Source organism: Artemia sp. Qi Xiang Cuo, unplaced genomic scaffold (genome assembly GCF_049724085.1).
Source record: "Artemia sp. Qi Xiang Cuo unplaced genomic scaffold, ASM4972408v1 HiC_scaffold_23, whole genome shotgun sequence".
NCBI lineage: Eukaryota > Metazoa > Arthropoda > Branchiopoda > Anostraca > Artemiidae > Artemia > Artemia sp. Qi Xiang Cuo.
The window spans coordinates 381,960-397,561 of NW_028297432.1; the positions used below are offsets into that span (position 1 = coordinate 381,960).

A 15,602-nucleotide genomic window follows, 5' to 3' on the forward strand; every position below is an offset into this window, starting at 1 on the left:
CCGCTGCAACCCGGATTCCAGTTAACAAATAATTTTTTTGTTAAAACCCCCAAAACATTACTGCATTTTAAATAATAATGGATAATTATATAAAATGAAACCGTATTGACAAACACCATTTATGATGAACTATATCGTTTCTTTATGTAAAACTCTATAATCTTCGAATATTTGAACCTTTTATAATTTATAATGATGTATAATATAAATACTGTAATCTTAACTATATTAACTATAGTGAAGTTGCGTATGCAAGTTAGTATAGGGAAGAGTTCGATCTTTATTATAATTATGTATTCATGAATGAGACCATTTACAGTTTTGACGTTTCTTATATAGTAATTATGACGTCACTGCATCAAAAATACAGTTTTTATTGGAAAAATTTATTCTCTGTTAGAAATAATTTATTTTAGTTACTATAGATTTTTAACCCAATTAATTTCCTTTAAAATGAGCTATTGAACAACCCTCTACGATGTTCCAGTGCCAAGCTATCTCTGGATACAAAAGAAAAAAAAAAGAAAAAAAGAAAAAAATATACCGTTTGGGGAGAATAACGTGGTTAAAGTCAATTTTCTTGATTTTCAAGCCAATATATTTCCCTTGCTGTTCAAGCCAAGGGACAGAAAGTTTCCTATACAGGGGTTTCGGACAAGGCGGTTCTAATGGTGTACTTTTTGTTTTGATCTGACTCCTTTTTTAGGAGCTATGGGTTTTTATATTTCTTAACATTGGACGTGATCGTCTCTTACTAGACTAGATTGCTAGCTACCGCTGCAACCCGGATAAAAGGTTTTTCTATTCACGTCAGAGCTCTAATATAAAACTATGACGACATTCATTATTTATCTAGTAAGGTTTCAGACAAGGTAGCTCTAATAATTTACTTTTGTTTTGATCTTACTCTATTTTTAGGAGTTTTGGGTTTTTATATTTCTTAGCATTGGACTGATGGTCTCTTGCTAGGTTTCTAGCTACTGCTGCAGCCCAGATTCAAATATATATTATTTATGAGAGGCAGCCTGGCCGAGTGGTCCAAGGCACTGGTGTTTCAAGGCCGAGTGGTCCAAGGCCAAGTGGTCCTAAGAGCCACCAGGCTCTTAGGAGGCGTGGGTTCAAATCTTACCGCTGGTATACGATTATGTTTGAAAGACTGCAGTGTGAAAAGACATCAAAAATGCAGTTTTTGGTGGAAAAATTTATTCTCTTTTAGAAATAATTTATTTTAGTTACTATAAATTTTTAACCCGATTAATTTCCTATAAAATGACCCATTGAACAACTCTCTACGATGTTCCAGTGCCAAGCTATCTGTGGAAAAGAAAAAAAGAAAAAAAAATATCCCGTTTAAGCAGAGTGTTGTAGTAGCTGCCACTTTTCTTTATTTTCAAGCAAATATATTTCCCTTGCTGTTCAAGCCAAGGGACTGAAAGTTTCCTATACAGGGGTTTCGGACAAGGCGGTTCTAATGGTGTACTTTTGAATATGATCTGACTCCTTTTTTAGGAACTAAAGGTTTTTATATTTCTTAACATTGGACGTGATCGTCTGATACTAGGTTGCTAGCTACCGCTGCAACCCGGATACTAACTACATCCAGTGACTATGACGTCATTGATCAATATTGTATATAAAAAATTAAGTTTTTCGTTAAAATATAATCAATAAAAAAAATTAAGTGCAAAAGGCACTAGATCTAAAGATTTCCTTTAAAATGAGCTAATGAACAACTATCTACGATGTTCCAGTGCCAAGCTATCTCAGGATACAAAGAAAAAAAAAATATCCCGTTTAGGCAGAATGTGGTAGTATCTGCCACTTTTCTTGATTTTCAAGCCAATATATTTCCCTTGCTGTTCAAGCCAAGGGACAGAAAGTTTACTATACAGGGGTTTCGGATAAGGCGGTTCTAATGGTGTACTTTTTGTTTTGATCTCACTCCTTTTTTAGGAGCTATGGGTTTTTATATTTCTTAACATTGGACGTGATCGTCTCTTACTAGGTTGCTAGCTACCGCTGCAACCCGGAAATTCTAATGGTGTACTTTTTGTTTTGATCTGTTATGGTTTTTTACTGCATAGTATTTGCAACCCGGATAAGTCTCCTATGTATTGATTTCGTACAAGGTGGTTCTATTTGTTTACTTTTTGTTTTGATCTGACTCTATTTTAAGGAGTTACGGGTATTATATGGTTTTTTACTGCATAGTATTTGCAACCTGGATAAGTCTCCTATGTATTGATTTCGTACAAGGTGGTTCTATTTGTTTACTTTTTGTTTTGATCTGACTCTATTTTAAGGAGTTACGGGTATTATATTTCTTAGTAGTGAACGTATTTGTTTCTTACTAGGTTTCTAGCTACCGCTGCAGCCCGGATACCGCTGCAGCCCCGATACCACTGCAACCACGATATATCATATAGTGACTCAGTGTTTTAGTACATATGGGCTGTACTAGCTACCGCTGCAACCCGGATCCCTTCAAGCGAGACCATATTTTTTCAAGGTTTAAAATTATTAAGTACCAAATCCCCCTTGTCGAGTATCTAAAACCTAGCATAAAACAAAACTAATTTAAAAATTTTCAGGTATTTATCTTGTTTGAATTACAAAATTAGTATTATTGGTTAGACACCATAAATATTTTTGCAGTTTACATAATAATTTTAGCGATTCTGAACTGAAAACTAAAATAATTGGAATTATAAGACAATAATATGGAGATACGTACTTTACGTTTTAGAAACCAAAAAAAGTTTGGTTCCAGGATACAATAATAACTTTGAACTGAGATGAAAAAAAAATTTTCTTCCAGGAGACAAAAAGCAAAACTAATTTTTGAATTTTCCTTAATTTTTGTTGTTTAAATTAAAAAATTACTATTACTGATTAGGCATCATAAAAATTTTTGCAGTTTACATAATAATTTTAGCGATTAAGCCAAAAATGAAATTTTGGTTCCAGGAGTTTCGGTTACTATTGAGACAAGTAGCAATTATTACTATAGAGTTCATTACCATGAACTGTTTGATTGCTTCAAAATTCAAATATCTTTGAAAAGACTGCAGTATGAAAATACATCAAAAATGCAATTTTTTTTGACAAAATTGATTCTTCTTTAAAAAGTATTTTCTTTTTAATTACAAAAGGCACTAGATGTAGCAATTTCCTTTAAAATGAGCTATTATACAACTCTCTATGATTTTCTAGTGCCCAGCTCTTACTAGGTTGCTAGCTACCGCTGCAACCCGGATTTTTTTTAGAATTTATGGTTCTTTATATTTCTTAACATTGGACGTGATCGTCTCTTATAAGGTTTGCTAGCTACCGCTGCAGCCCGTATACTTTTAAGGACATATGATTACAAACAGGAAATAGCCTACGGCTTTTTCTTCTTTGAAATAGTAAGAGCCAAACCTCGAACAATCAAGTGGCTAATTTCTTTGAACAAACCTAAAAAAATTAAGTAGCTAACTAAGCCCAATTTAGGCAATGGTTTTTATTCCAGTGATCGTCTTTTAATGCAATTAATTTAAAACTGGACTATAGATCGCTCTTTAATGTAAAACATTGGACGTGATCGTCTCTTACTAGGCTGCTAGCTACCGCAGCAACCTGGATTTACTAACCTATCCTATAGTTAAGTGGCCTATAAAATTTAGTATAGGCAAGAGGTCGTTCTTTATTATAATTTTCTTGAAGCATCGGTTCGAATCCATCATAATCCAATTTTTTTTCAGGAGAGCTCATAAAGAATAAATCCTATAAAGGGTTTCAGACATGGCGGTTCTAAGGGTGTACTTTTTGTTTTGATCTGACTCTTTTCTTAGGAGTTATGGGTTTTTATATTTCTTAACCTTGGACGTGATCGTCTCTTACTAGGCTGCTAGCTACCGATGCAACCCGGATAATACAAATGATTTTTAACCCAATTAATTTCCTTTAAAATAAGCCATTGAGGCCATCCAAATGTTCAATATGCATTTCATCTTTGTTATTATTTGGTTCATTGATTGTTTGATCAATGGTAGTAACGTTTGCTGGCACTTTGTTTTTCATCGATTCATCTTTGTATTACTTAGTAATGTCTTCTAGCAATATCCTTTTTATTTTTCCCGCAATTATCACTGTTTATTATCACATTATTTTTACACAGGTAACAGTTCCACCCTTTTGACAAGATATGGTTTATGATGTTAGTAGAAGAGTAGTCCTTTCTTCTTTTGATCTTCCATTGAATGCTAATACCTGAAAGCTGACGATATGGTATAACGCTTGGTAACAAGTTACCATACGGACTAGCAAGAAGATGCCCCTCTTCATCTACTTTTATTTTTATGTTGGCACTCTCCTTGAGTGCAATCATCTCCAGAGATTTCAATGTCGCATATCCACCAACCTAAGAGTTGATTTTTTTGGGACTCCAAAGAAACTTAATTCTTTACTGTCATGAAAACGCACGCATATGTTTCTGATAATGTTACCACTTGTACTTATTTCATAGTTTAAATACTTCTTCTTGTCAGCATTCAATGCTACAATAACACTTTCATGTGAACATACTTTCTTAAAATGCTTCATTCTCACTTTTTTATAGATAATAGTTAGGTGTTAATCTTTCCACTGCGTAAAACATACTGATTTAATACATGCAATAAACTAGGTAGTGTCGATAACCAGCCATAGAGTACCAGTGGAAAAGCCACATCGTGTCTCTGAGAAAGCATAGAATGCAATTGTTAGAGCTGTAAACATATTTTATGTCATTTTAAGATACGTAAAATAACAAAGAAAAATAAAGAAAAAAAAGATTAAAGTTGAATAATTTTAAAGACCAAAAAAAAATTTAGTTTAAAAAAAGTGCTTATAATGAAAAAATTAAATTCTCTGCGAGGTTGTACCGAAGAATGCATAAGAACAAAGGGAAAAATTACATTCAGAAATACAAGAAGATAGTAAAAATGCAGGCTGATCTTCGTAAATTGAGAAACATTTTACGCATGTTTTACCAGGATCACGAAAAGTATTCAAAATTACAGATTAAAATTCTCTTTGAAAGAGCGGATGCTGTTGAAAAGTCGGCTAGAAATGCTTTGGCAAAGCTTCATAGTAATATCCAAAAGAAATGGTGTCAGTTTAATGAAAAGCTTCCAAGGTATGGATTGGCAACTGTGGAACAGTTTATAGATGCAATGGAAAATGTTCGACAACACAGTGAATATACGGAGGCGTACTTCCTAGAAAACTAGTATATTAATTTTGGAAGGAGCAATGGCAGTTTATGTAGCAGTAATAAAAATATACACACAAGCATACCTATCAACAGCGAAGGAAAAGTAATGTTTTTCAATTATGGCGAAAACGAACCTGTTAGGGTTATTAGTATATGTGTTTGTAAGACTAATGATTTAGAACAAATTCCTGGAACACCGACTCAAGAAAAAAGTATTTCTAACTGTGTTTTAAACAGTTCTTTTAGTATTACAGTAAAGAACGATCTCTCGCCCATAGTAACTGATATACGACTTTACAATCGGAGACTTGATTCGGGTTGCAGCGGTACCTAGTAACCTAGTAAGAGACGATCACGTCCAATGTTAAGAAATATAAAAACCCATAACTCCTAAAAAAAGCTTGGCACTGGGACATCGTAGAGAGTTGTTCAATGGCTCATTTTAAAGTAAACTAATTGGGTTAAAAATCTTTTGTAACTAAAATAAATTATTTCTAAAAGAGAATAAATTTTTCCACTAAAAACTGCTACCACTTCTAATCTGAATTTGTTTTTGTTGCTGCCCAGGTGTGGACCAGGTGGTATTAAGTATATTCGTATTGGGTCGTACGTATTAGGTGTTACAGACCAGGTCGTATTCGTATTAAGTCGTATTAGGTATCCTGTTGCAGGATAGCTTGTTCTACAACACAGAGCATTTTTTTTCCAAATATTCAGTAGAACTGAAAGAACTGTTTAAAACACAGTTAGAAATACTTTTTTCTTAAGGTGGTTTTCCAGGAATTTGTTCTAAATAATTATGCTTACAAAGACATATACCAATAACCCTAACAGGTTCGTATTCGCCATTAACTTTAAATTTCTATTCAAATCAGCCCTCTCTGAAGTTTATACGAGCATCCCTTCCATAAGAACCATATATGCCCCAAGGACATAACTTGCAATGCCTGCCCCCGGGCCCTTGGTGGTTGTGTCGACAACTGAGTTTTTTATCTAAAAAACTCAATTTATCAATTCCTTAGGAACCGGATTAGGTGTATCCTGCGGATTAGGTGTAGGTGTATTTTTAGTTATTTGATTAGCATTTAATAGAATTGCATTTTGTAATTTGATTAGGAATATACCTAATCACTGGATATTCTAAATCCGCCACATAAGAGCAACATTCCCCACCAAGCTACTATTTTACGTTACCTTACAGTGATTTGAACCTAGATCTTTAGAATTTGAATGCAAGGCTTTAAGCCAGCGTACTACCGGTGACGAATGGTAAAGATGAATTATTCTCTTTGTGATTATAAAAGAGCCATAGAAAAATCGGAGAAAAATGGAACCCTGGATTATTTCTGTTGCAAATAAAACAGGCCTCATTTTGAAGGAAATTACTGCATCTAGTCACTTTTGTAAGTAATAAAAAAACATTTGAAAAACAAAATCAATTTTTACAAAAAAAACAGTATTCCCGTGTACAAGTTCGTGGTTGTAGCGATAACTGTAAACTAGTAAAAAACGAACTCGACAAATTATTAATGACATAATGACCAATTATAAATTAGTTTTTTCATGTCATAAATGACAGGAAAAAACTTGATTTTTCTTGACTCATCTAAAAATTAATTCTCACTCAACTCCCCATCAATGTAAATTATAAATAATTTCTAATTGTATCATTGTAATCATATTGTAATCAATTGTAATCATAGTAATATACAAAAGAAGTGTTGTCAGTTTAATGAAAAGCTTCCAAGGTATGGATTGACAACTGCGGAACAGTTTTATTACATTAAAAGACGATCACTGGAATAACAAACCATCGCAAATATTGAACTTAGTAAGCTACTTGATTGTTTGAGGTTCGTCTCTTACTATTTCAAAGAAGAAAAATCCGTAGGCTTTTTCCTGTTTGTAATCAGGTTTATATTTTATAATATTTCATTAAAGAATTACAAAAGGGACCTAGGTCTATCTCATAGTAACTGATACAACAAGGGAAAGAAAAAGAGGTTTGTCGCATATATGACGTCATACAAGGTGACATTTGATTTTAATCAATTATTATCAATATCATTCATTATCAAGGAAAAGCTTATGTAACGCATCAAGTATCGAAAACCTAACAAAAAAAACAATTTCAAAATTTTCAGGTATTTTCCCAGATTAAATTTTAAGATTAAAATTATTGCTCAGAAGCAATAAATGTTTTTGCAGTTTATAACTTTATCGATTCTGTACTATAACTAAAATAAAATAAAAATTGATTTTTTTCCATTTTTAATAAATCGGATGTGGGATTTAACATGCATTTTCAGACCAAAAAATTCAATTTTTTAATATATTTTATTTTTCAGTTTAGAATCGCTCAAGTTATTATGTAAACTGCAAAAATATTTATGATATCTGAGGAATAATATTAATCTTTTCATTCAAACTAACAAAATACCTGAAAATTTAAAAATTAGTTTAATTTTTTGTTAGGTTATGGTTACAGTAAAGAACAAACTTACTGCCCTTAGTAACTAAAAAAATATTATAATCCGGGTTGCAGCGGTAGCTAGCAACCTAGTAAGAGAAAAAATTGAAACATGGGGGGGATGCAAAAGTACATCATTAGAGCCACCTACTCCCAGTAGAGTCATCACAACTGCCGCAGCCAAAATTGAAAAGAAACTAGTTTTGGCATTCCCCCCCCCCAGTTTCACCTCTTTCCCCTATCCAGGATATAATAACCATATATGACCTAATGAGTGATTTCGTGAAAATAGAAAAAAATAAATTTTTTTTTTATTTTAGTTATAGTACAGAATCGATAAAATTATAAACTGCGAAAACATTTATTGTATCTGAGCAATAATTTTAATCTTATAATTTAAACTGGGAAAATACCTGAAAATACCCACCTGGGAGTAGGTGGCTCTAACGATGTACTTTTCCATTTCCCCTACCCCCCCCCCCCCCATGTTTCAATTTTGTCTCTTACTAGGTTGCTAGCTACCGCTGCAACCCAGATTATAATCTTATTTAGTTACTATGGGCTGTAAGTTTGTTCTTTACTGTAACATAACCTAGCAAAAAATTAAAATTATTTTTAAATTTTTGGTATTTTGTTAGTTTGATTGAGAAGATAAAAATTATTGCTCAGGCATCATAAATATTTTTGCAGTTTACATAATAACTTTAGCGATTCTAAACTAAAAAATAAATTATATGAAAAAATTGAATTTTTTGGTCTGAATATGCATGTTAAATTCCACATCCGATTTCGTAAAAATGGAAAAAAATAAATTTTTATTTTATTTTAGTTAAGGTACAGAATCGATAAAGCTATAAACTGCAAAAACATTTATTGTGTCTGAGCAATAATTTTCATCTTATAATTTAATCTGGGAAAATACCTGAAAATTTGAAAATTGTTTTTTTTTGTTAGGTTTTCGATACTTGATGCGTTACATAAGCTATTCCTTGATAATAAATGATATTGATAATAATGATATTGAAGCTAATTTTCAGTTATTTATATCAGTTATTAATTTCTATTAATTTCAGCTATTTAGCTGAAGTTTGTGCAGATTGAGCTATTTTCTGTTATTTAGTTGAAATTTGTGCAGATGCCTTACTGATTTGGGTAATCCTTAAGTTCTTACATGGCAAAGATGAATATAGTTGTCCAGAACTTGGGCATGGTTTCGAAAATAAGAACGATATTAACGATTACTGTACTACTTGGATTAACAAAAGTGATTTCAGTATTATTCCTAGGGACAACGACTACGATTACAATACCGACTATGACTACAGTACCACAAGACATAAAACAAGTTCAAAAGAAAGTCTTCAAATTAGTAGTAGTAGCAGCATTATTAGTAGCAACAAAAACATTAGAAACAGTAGTAGTATTATTAATAACAATAGCAAAAAGCCAAATTTTGCAAAATTAAGAAAACAGACTAGAAACATTTTCAAACATTTTTTTTTCAGAAAGAGACAGAAAGAAATAGAGAGACAGAAAAAAACAGAAGGAGACAGTGATAGGTCAATCTATTCGACAAGACAGTCCCCCCACCATACAACAAGACAAGTATTGTGTTAATTAAAGGTATGTTACGTTAATGTTTTTATGACTATTGCTGTTATGTTATGTTGATGTTGTTATATTGTTATTGTTGGTTATGTTATGTTAATGTTGTTTGATGGCTATTGTTAATATGTTATGTTGATGTTGTTTCATGGTTATTGTTGTTATGTTATGTTATGTTATGTTGATGTTATGTTAATGTTTTTATGGCTATTGTTGTTATGTTATGTTGATGTTGTTTCGTGGTTATTGTTGTTATGTTATGTTAATGTTATGTTATGTTGATGTTATGTTAATGTTTTTATGGCTATTGTTGTTATGTTATGTTGATGTTGTTACATGGTTATTGTTGGTTATGTTATGTTAATGTTGTTTGATGGCTATTGTTGATATGTTATGTTGAAGTTGTTTCATTGTTATTGTTGTTATGTTATGTTGATTTTATGTTATGTTGATGTTATTTTATGTTTGTTATATTATGTTGTTTGATGGTTATGTTATGATGATTTTGTTTCATAGTTATTTTGATGTTAAGTTTTGTTGTTATGTTATGTTGATTTTGTTTCATGGTTATGTTATGTTGATGTTATGCTATGTTAGATATGTTATGTTAATGTTATTTGATGGTTATTGTTATTATGTTATGTTGATATTGTTTCATGGTTATGTTATGTTATGGTGGTTATGTTATGTTAATGTTGTTTGATGGCTATTGTTGGAATAGCCATCTTACCGTCCTTTGGCTTGAATATAGTATTATTATTAATAACAATAGCAAAAAGCCGAATTTTGCAAAATTAAGAAATAAGACTAGAAATAAGAAAGAGATAGAGAGACAGAAAAAGAGAGGAGAGAAAGAGAGAGAGAAAGAGACAGAAAAAGAAAGAAAGAGACAGAAAGAGAAAGCAGGAGACAGAAAGAGAAAGAAAACGACAGAAAGAGATAGAAATTGGATAGGTTGGGTTAGGTTAGGTTAGGTTAGGATGACAGAAACGAGACAGAACGAGACAGAAAGAGAAAGTAGTAGACAGAAAGAGAAAAAAAGAGACAGAAAGAGATAAAAATTGACAGAAAGAGATAGAAACTGGCAGAAAGAGACCGAAAAGGAAAGAATGAGACTGAAAGAGACAGAAAGAGAAAGCAGGAAACAGAAAGAGATAAAAATTGGTTAGGTTAGGTTAGACTAGGTTAGGTCAGGCTAGGTTCGATAGGTTAGAAAGAGAAACAGAAAGAGATAGAAAGAGACAGTAAGAGACAGAAAGAGACAAAAAGAGAAAGAACGAGACAAAAAGAAAAAGTGGGAGACAGAAAGAGAAAGAAAGAGACAGAAATAGATAAAAATTGACAGAAAGAGACAGAAACAGGCAGAAAGAAACCGAAAAGGAAAGAATGAGACAGAAAGACACAGAAAGAGAAAGAATACAGTAACAGACAAAAAGAGACAGAAAGAGACAGAAAGAGACAGAAAGAGACAGAAAAAGACAGAAAGAGACAGAAAGAGAAAAAAGCAAAGGAAAGGAACAGGAAGAGACAGAAACAAACAGAAAAAGACAGAAGGAGACAGAAAGAGACGGAAAGAGACAAAAAAATACAAAAAGAGACGGAAAGATAAAGAAAAATCCAGAAAAAGAAATAAAGAGGCAGAAAGAGACAGAAAGAAACAGAAAAAAAAACAAAAAGAGACATAAAGAGACAGAAAAAGAAAGAGACAGAAGGCGACAGAAAGTGACAGAAAGAGACAGAATGTGACAGAGTAAGAAATAGACAGAAAGAGGCAGAAAGATACAGAAAGAGAAAGAAATGGACAGAAATAGACAGAAATAGACAGAAGGAGACAGAAAGCGACAGAAATAGACAGAAAAAGACAGAAAAAGACAAAAAAGACATAAAGAGACAGAAATAGAAAGAAAGAGAGACAACGACGGAAAGAGACAGAATAGAGTAAGAAAGAGACATAAAGAGACAAAAAGAGATAAAAAGAGACATAAAGAGAAAGAAAAAGACTGAAATATACAGAAATAGATAGAATTAGAAACAAAAAGAGTCAGACAAAGATGGAAAGAGACAGAAAAAAACAGAAAGACACAGAAACACAGAAAATGACAGAAAGAAACAGAAAGTGACAGAATATGACAGAAAGTGACAGAATGTGACAGAGTAAGAAATAGACACAAGAAAATAGAAAGAAACAGGAAGAGACAGAAATGGACAGAAGACTGAAAGTGACAAAAAGTGACAGAATCTGACAGAGTAAGAAATAGACAGAGACAGAAAGTGACAGAAAGAGACAGAAAGTGACAGAATGTGACAGAGTAAGAAATAGATAGAAAGAAAGAGACAGAAAGAGAAAGCAGGAAACAGTAAGAGAAAAAAAGAGACAGAAAGAGATAAAAATTGGTTAGGTTAGATTAGACTAGGTTAGGTCAGGCTAGGTTCGATAGGTTGGAAAGAGAAACAGAAAGAGATAGAAAGAGACAGTAAGAGACAGAAAGAGACAGAAAGAGAAAGAACGAGACAAAAAGAAAAAGTAGGAGACAGAAAGAGAAAGAAAGAGACAGAAATAGATAAAAATTGACAGAAAGAGACAGAAAAAGGCAGAAAGAAACCGAAAAGGAAAGAATGAGACAGAAAGAGACAGAAAGAGAAAGAAGATAGAAAGAGAAAAAAAGAGAAAGAAAGAGACAGAAAGAGAAAGAAAGAAAGAGACAGAAGGAGACAGAAAGAGAAAGAGACAGAAAGAGAAAGAAAGCAAAGGAAAGGAACAGAAAGAGACAGAAAGAGATAAGGACTTTTTGGACAGAAAGAGACAAAAAGAGACAGAAAGAGACAGAAAGAGACAGAAAGAGACAGAAAGAGACATAATAACATAATGTTATTTTATGTTGATGTTATGTTAATGTTTTTATGGCTATTGTTGTTATGTTATGTTGATGTTGTTACATGGTTATTGTTGGTTATGTTATGTTAATGTTGTTTGATGGCTATTGTTGATATGTTATGTTGAAGTTGTTTCATTGTTATTGTTGTTATGTTATGTTGATTTTATGTTATGTTGATGTTATTTTATGTTTGTTATAACCCAATTAATTTTTAACCCAATTAATTTCCTTTAAAATAAGCCATTTAACAACTCTCTACGATGGATGTTCCAGTGCCAAATTATCTGTGAAAAACAAGAAAGAAAAAAGAAAAAAGAAAAAGAATATACCGTTTAGGCAATATGTTGTAGTGGCTCCCACTTTTCTTGATTTTCAAGCCAATATATTTCCCTTTCTGTTCAAGCAAAGGGACAGAAAGTTTCCTATACAGGGGTTTCGGACAAGGCGGCTCTAATAATGCACTTTTTGTTTTGATCTGACTCCTTTTTTTAGGAACTATGGGTTTTTATATTTCTTAACATTGGACGTGATCGTCTCTTACTAGGTTGCTAGCTACCTGAAAAAAATCGTATAGTAAGCACATCTCAATAGTAACCGAAACTCTAAAAACGTGATTTTGATACCAATAGATACACCAAGAGAATCAGATCTTTTAGATGATTTTAAATATGTAATAACCATATATGACCTAATGAGTGATTTCGTAAAAATGTCACTTTCTTTCACTTTCTGTCTTTTTCTTTCACTGTCTTTCTTTTTCTGTCTCTTTCTGTCTCTTTATGTCTATTTCTGTCTGTTTATTTCTCTTTTTGCCTGTGTCAGTCTGTTTATGTTTATTTTTGTCTTCTTCTGTCTCTTTCTTTCTCTTTCTTTCTGTTTCTGTCTTTTTCTGTTATTTTCTGGCTCTTTCTGACTCTGCCACATTCTGTCTCTTTCTGTCTCTTTCTTTCTCTTTCTGTCTCTGTCTATTTCTTACCCTGTCACATTCTGTCACTTTGTGTCACTTTCAGTCTTCTGTCCATTTCTGTCTCTTCCTGTTTCTTTCTATTTTCTTGTGTCTATTTCTTACTCTGTCACATTCTGTCACTTTCTGTCATATTCTGTCACTTTCTGTTTCTTTCTGTCTTTTTCTCTTTATCTGCACCTATAAGTCTTGTATTTTTTCTTTCTGTCTCTTTCCGTCTATTTCTGTCTATTTATTTATTTAGCTGTATTTTGCTGTCCTATGCTTTCACTTTATATCCCTTTATGTCTCTTTCTGTCTATTTCTTACTCTATTCTGTCTCTTTCTGTCGGTGTCTCTCTTTCCTTCTCTTTCTGTCTTTTTCTGTCTCTTTCTGTCTGTTTCTATCTCTTTATGTCTCTTTCTGTCTGCTTCTGTCTATTAATGTCTATTCATATCCATTTCTTTAAGTATTATTCTCTTTCTGCCAGTTTCAGTCTCTTTTTGTCTCTTTCTTACTATGTCACATTCTGTGTCTTTATTTCTCTTTCTGCCTCCTTCTGTCTACTTTTTTATTTTTCTATTTCTTTCTCTTTCTGTCTCTTTCTGTTTTTTTTCTGTTTCTTTCTGTCCCTTTCTGTCTCTTTCTGTATCTTTATGTCTCTTTAAAGAACGATAGTTGAAATAAAAAACCATTGCATACATTGGACATAATTAGCTACTTGATTGTTTGAGGTTCGTTTCTTACTATTTCAAAGAAGAAAAAGCCGTAGGCTTTTTCCTGTTTGTAATCAGGTTTGATAATAATATATATGATTATCCGGGTTGCAGCGGTAGCTAGCAACCTAGTAAGAGACGATCACGTACAATGTTAAGAAATATAAAAACCCATAGTTCCTAAAAAAGGAGTCAGTTCAAAACAAAAAGTACACCATTAGAACCGCTTTGTCCGAAACCCCTGTATGGGAAACTTTCTGTCATTTGGCTTGAACAGCAAGGGAAATATATTGGCTTGAAAATCAAGAAGTGGCAGCTACTACAACATTCTGCCTAAACGGGATAGTTTCCGGGTTGCATCCGGGTTGCAGCGGTAGCTAGCAACCTAGTAAGAGACGATCACCTCCAATGTCAAGAAATATAAAACCCCCCAACTCCTAAAAAAAGAGTCAGATCAAAACAAAAAGTACACCATTAGAACCGCCTTGTCCGAATCCTCTATAAAGGAAACTTACCTCCCTTTGGCTTGAATAACAAAGAAAATATATTGGCTTGAAAATCAAGAAAATTGACTTTTACCACGTTATTCTCCACAAACGGGATATTTTTTTCTTTCCGCTTTTTCTTTCTGCTCAGCTAGCTGGGCACTGGAAAATCATAGAGAGCTGTATAATAGCTCATTTTAAAGGAAATTGCAACATCTAGTCACTTTTGTATTTAAAAATAAAATACTTTTTAAAGTAGAATCAATTTTGTCAAAAAAATTGCATTTTTGATGTATTTTCATACTGCAGTCTTTTCAAAGATATTTGAATTTTGAAGCAATAAAACAGTCCATGTAATGAACTCTATAGTAATAATAGCTACTTGTCTCAATAGTAACCGAAACTCCTGGAACCAAAATTTTCTTTTTGGCTTAATCGCTAAAATTATTATGTAAACTGCAAAAATATTTATGATGCCTAATCAGTAATAGTAATTTTTTAATTTAAACAACAAAAATACATGAAAATTCTAAAAGTAGTTTTGCTTTTTGTCTCCTGGAAGAATTTTTTTTTTCATCTCAGTTCAAATTTATTATTGTATCCTGTAACCCGTAAAGTACATATCTCCATATTATTGTCTCATAATTGCAATTATTTTAGTTTTCAGTCCAGAATCACTAAACTTATTATTTAAACTGCAAAAATATTTATGGTGTCTAACCAATAATACTAATTTTGTAATTCAAACAAGATAAATACCTGAAAATTTTAAAATTAGTTTTGTTTTATGCTAGGTTTTAGATACTCGACACGGGATTTTGTGTGCTTAATAATTTTAAATCTTGAAAAAATATGGTCTCACGCGAGTGGAAAAAAAGAAAGAATAACCAAAAACAATATCAAAATAGAACAATCCAAATTTCTACTAATAGAAAACTTTACTACACAAAAAATAAAGCTAACATCCTGAAATATAAGAAAAGTTTATTTAAAAGAGATAAAAATGCCACCAAACGCAATAAAGCTCGAGCACGCGTAAGGATTGCTACTAAGATGTCTTGTGATCCAGGATTTAAGAAAATGAAATATGACAGAGCAAAACAGAGGTATCTTACGGATCAGGGGTATCGAGAAGGGAAAATTGAGACAGCGAAACAAAAGAGCAAGGAACGGTATGATAACGATATAGATTACCGAAACAAACATAAGAAAAAAGTTGCTACCAGAATAATGGGTAGATACTGGGGTGACAAAAGCTATAATGAAAAAA

At 32.4% G+C, this 15,602-nt stretch overlaps 1 pseudogene; it reads left to right on the forward strand.

The window, feature by feature from the left end:
• Positions 1-8,877: 8,877 nt before the first annotated feature.
• LOC148938941 (uncharacterized) lies at positions 8,878-11,872 on the forward strand (annotated as a pseudogene).
• Positions 11,873-15,602: the final 3,730 nt, after the last annotated feature.